Genomic DNA, 5,000 nt, shown 5'->3' on the forward strand with positions numbered 1-5,000 from the left:
CCGATATGTCTCATTGATGTGCCCAAATGAGGGCGAAACTCGGGTCTTGGATTACCAGTTCGTGGGGTGTCATGGCTCTAGTCTTGCGTCGTTGTTTGGCTGCTGAAAGAATATATATATATATATATATATATATATATATATATATATATATATATATACACTCCAGGAAATATTATTCATCATAATTAATATATATAATAAATGTAAAAATTATAAAATTAATTTCATTTAAATTACATATCGAATATTTGAATTATACCAGCACAATTAATTACGAAAAAAACAGCAATTGCATCATTTTTACGGCTAATAACAATTCTACAACGCTATATATACGTAATATTAATATATATGTAATATTAATATATGTGTAATATTAATATATATGTAATATTAATGATTTTTTCATTCTGAAATAGAATAGATACATCCTTCTAACATCACAAACAAAACATGTATATATCCAAGCACTGCACAGTATTTTTTTTATTAATCATTCTGAAGAAGTCTTGAAATAGATATGGAATGTTGATGAATACATAGTTATTTTGTCGTCTCACCATCACGTTGGAATATCATTTTTATCATTTTCATCATATATATATATATATATATATATATATATATATATATATATATATATATATGTGTGTGTGTGTGTGTGTGTATGTATGTATATATAATTATATATATATGTTTATATATATATATATATATATATATATATATATATATATATACGTATTCATTTTACTAGATTCCAACGTCTAAGATCTTATGCATCCAATTAATTACTCTTTAGAAACGAAAACTTCAGCATTCCACTCTTTCTCTCTGTCTATCAATCTTTCTTTTTGTATATTCATCGCTCTCTCTCTCTCTCTCTATATATATATATATATATATATATATATATATATGTATATATATATATTGGTATATTTAGGCAGCATTTTTTCATTCAAGCAAATATTATTAAATACAACGGAGACATTTTGTCTTATAATTCTTTTTTTTAATTTTTCAATTTTTCGTATTGTCTTTTTTGTTTCAAAATCAAAAATATTAATAAAGGATCCATACATGTTGCTGTTACGAGCGCTTTCGATTCGACCACGAATCATCATCAGGTGTTAAAAATACAGGATTGCGAAAAAGAGGGTTAAAAATGAAAACTAAAATATATATATTCAGTGATGAGTTAAAATAAAAGTCGATTAAGAATAAAAATCGATTAAAAATTCGAGTGTTAAAACCAGCAAGTTCGTAGACACCATGTACGAAGTCCGTCCAACACGGACTACGCAAGACATTTCAGAACGTTACTGCTTTTTTGAAATGCAATGTAATATTCGCTTGATATATATATATATATAAAGAAGTTTTGTAGGGGAGGTGAACTTGAAATTCAAATATAAAACAGTGTATCTATTTTATCGTACATATATATGGTTTATTTCAGAGATCAATATGTGGCATTTATAATTAAAATACAATTACGAGTAGATGGCCTCGTCCTCGGATCACGCGTATATGGCGTGTATATCTTAATCTAGAAGTCTAATTATTACAAACTGTGCGCATTACATTAGGATTTAATTCGACAATGACACATCGAATGTTGTCTTGCACGTAATATAGTGTGTCAAGTTTAACAGCATAGAAATGGGATTTCGAAAGAAAATAATCTAATGAGGTTAAATCCCAGAAACGAGGTTGCTACTTTCATTCATCAAATATTTCTCTCGGAAATTGATCGGATCGCGCACTGTGTTGCACGTGGCATTTTTGCTCTAAATCTGCATGTGTTCACCTTTTACCATTCCCATTTAGGTACGCAGAAGTTGGTAATCATGTTTTCTGTGTCGCTCATCTCTCAAGAAGTATGGAACAATCTGTGCACCGGCCCTAAAAGCCACCAAACACTAACGTAACGTAGATGTAATGGCGTTTCGATAATAGCTTGTGGATTATCATTGCTCCGAATTCGGCAAATATGTTCATCTACATAGCCATTTATCTAGAAAGAAAGCTTTGAAGGGAAATTGTGAACCAATGGCAATGTTTCCTTCACTCATTTCACCAGATGCACGTCGTGAAAGATGACCATTCGGTCCAACTCCTGCAAAAGGTGAATCTTGTCGGCGCACCAATCAACATCTTTACGCAAAATTATCCAAAAAGCCCAACACTGGACATGTTGACAAATTGACACATTTGCACGAGCATCAACATTACGTTGTACAAGAAACAATCGATTGTTGTCTGAGTACTGAACGACGTCTTAAAAACTAGGCATTATCGTTTATAGAATGAGCGTAGTAAGAAAGCAATTCACAGCAGCTGCTAGAAATGACTTGTCCTGTCTTGATAGAGTTCAAAATAGACTTCGTTGATTATTACGGGATGCCCTTTTCTCTCCCCGGCAACCTCTTTCTCACAGAAGAGTCGTTGCGAGCCTGTCTCTGCTTTATCGTTATTATCATGGCAAGTGCTCGTCTGAGCTCCAATCTATGGTCACCCCCCCTCGTCAAACGTTCACGAGAAACACTCGTCTAGCGGAAAACACTATAAATAAATTCTCCTACTCTTTATCTGTGCCTAAACCTAAACGTAGATTCCATGAACTAAGTTTCTTTCTTAGAACGTCACGCCTGTGGAACTGTCTTCCGTTTGCCTGCTTTCCAGCTGACTACAATATGGCCGTCTTCAAGTCCAATGCAAACAACTCCTTGATGAGCCGCTCCACTAAAGTTAACTAATTTAGCGAATTTCAACTACTATTGATTACTATGATTCTGATACTGCACACTCTTTAACCCTTATCCTCGAGTGGCCTCCGGCCTTAATAAGTGGTTACTCCTATGTAAAAAAAAAGTTTTTTTTCTAATTAATCGTTCTTATATTTGCTTATAAGCACGACACAACACACGCGATGCACACATCGTGATTTTCACATGTTGTCGTGCTCGAACTGAACCGTGATTTTCACACATACACACACACAAATATACACACACACACACACACAAACACACACACACACGAACACACACAAACACCCACACTTACACACACACAAACACACACATACGCACACATGCACACAAACGCACACACATACACAAAAACACACACACATACACACACACAAAAACAAACACAAACACACACACAATTAAAACAATGCACAGTTAGCAAACGCTGCTTGTGTGTAAGTCTATTCATGATAGATTATCCGACCAATATATATATATATATATATATATATATATATATATATATATATATATATATATATTAGGTAGCGGAATGCATATGGTCCTTGCTAATAAAGCCAGAAATAGCTTCTCTCTCCGGGTTCGAATCTATCAACTGGTGTTAATCGTGACATCCTGCACTGAAGATTCACGAAAGGATGAAACACTCGTGTCTGTAGGTATTTAGTAGTTATTATAATACATAATTATGTCAGCCCTTTTTCAGAAACGTGTTTTTTATCGTTGACCACTTTGTCGGTCAATTTATCTTTTATGCATTGATTATCATATTAGAGCACTTTGATTGACATTAAAAAGATTTGATCAAATAAATGTTTAAAATCCAACAATATTTCTCGAGGTTAACGGTAGCCGAATGAATATGGTCCTTGCCAATGAAGCCGGAGATGGCTTCTGTCCCCGAGTTTGAATCTATCGACTTGTGTTAATCGTGACACCCTGCACTGATGATTCCCAAAAGAATGAAAAACTAGTGAGTGTTTGTAGATATTTGATAATTATTAGAGTAAATAATTATATATATATATATGTGTGTGTGTGTGTGTGTGTGTGTGTGTGTGTGTGAGAGAGAGAGAGAGAGAGAGAGAGAGAGAGAAAGAGTCTATGTAATTTTAATTTACAGCTGTATTTTACTTAATTGCAGATTTGGCACCTATCGTTAATTTGGAGTTTAGCTTGTTCTGACAATCTATTGTAATCATGTCCATATTCCTTTATTTTCTTTTAAAGTTAGCATGTGATTTTTTTTCTGATGAGTTAATGGTAGAATAAATTCAAATAATGAGAATTATTACATAAATGAATCAGCTGTACTAGAAAAATAAACGGTAAGATGGTTAATATAGAGAATATATATATATATATATATATATATATACATACAGAGAGACAGACATACAGACAGACAGACAGGTAGACATAGAGTGATAGAGAGAAAGAGAATATACATAGAGAGAGAGTGAAAGAATATATAGAGAGAGAATGAGAGAAAGAGAGAGAGAGAGAGAGAGAGAGAGAGAGAGAGAGAGAGAGAAATAGAGCTATGGTGATTTTACAATTTTTTTTTTTAATGTGTTACTTAATAATCTATTTTTAAACAAAATTTAGCATCGAAAAGATGGTAAGTTTCAGGACCACTTACGCACACACACACACACACACAAATATATATTTATATTAAAGGTCATGAGGGTTTTTAGTCGCGTGCAAGCGACTCTATAAGACACTCCGTCGGTCGGTCGGTCGGTTGTCGGTCGGTTGTCGGTCGGTTGTCGGTCGGTCTGTCCGTAACACTTTTGTGGTTGGCCTTTTGGTCAAGATCAAAATGTAGTATCTCTTCCGGCAGATACTGCAAGCAAAGACCATGTGTGGGGCAACCCCACATATAAGACCTTGGTCAATGTAGGGCAACCCTTAATACCAATTGTCACTATCCAGCTCCCCTACTCCCCGGGGAGTTGGTCCCCATTTCCCCTTCACTCCTCACTTTAAAAATCGGCCTTGTGCCTAATTTGCTCGGTGGGGGAGCAAATAAATACCATCTGTTCCGGCAGATACTGCAAGCTATGACTAGCTATGACTAGCAAAGACCAGATGTGGGGGCAACCCCACATGCCTGACCTTTAACCAGCTCCCATTTCCCACCTCTCTGGAGCTGGTCCCCTTTTTCCCTTCCCCCTCCCTTCACTCCTCACATTAAAAATTGGCCTTGTTCCT

The sequence above is a fragment of the Euprymna scolopes genome, chromosome 27 (genome assembly GCF_053919585.1).
Source record: "Euprymna scolopes isolate OS-2025 chromosome 27, ASM5391958v1, whole genome shotgun sequence".
In the NCBI taxonomy this organism is placed as follows: domain Eukaryota; kingdom Metazoa; phylum Mollusca; class Cephalopoda; order Sepiida; family Sepiolidae; genus Euprymna; species Euprymna scolopes.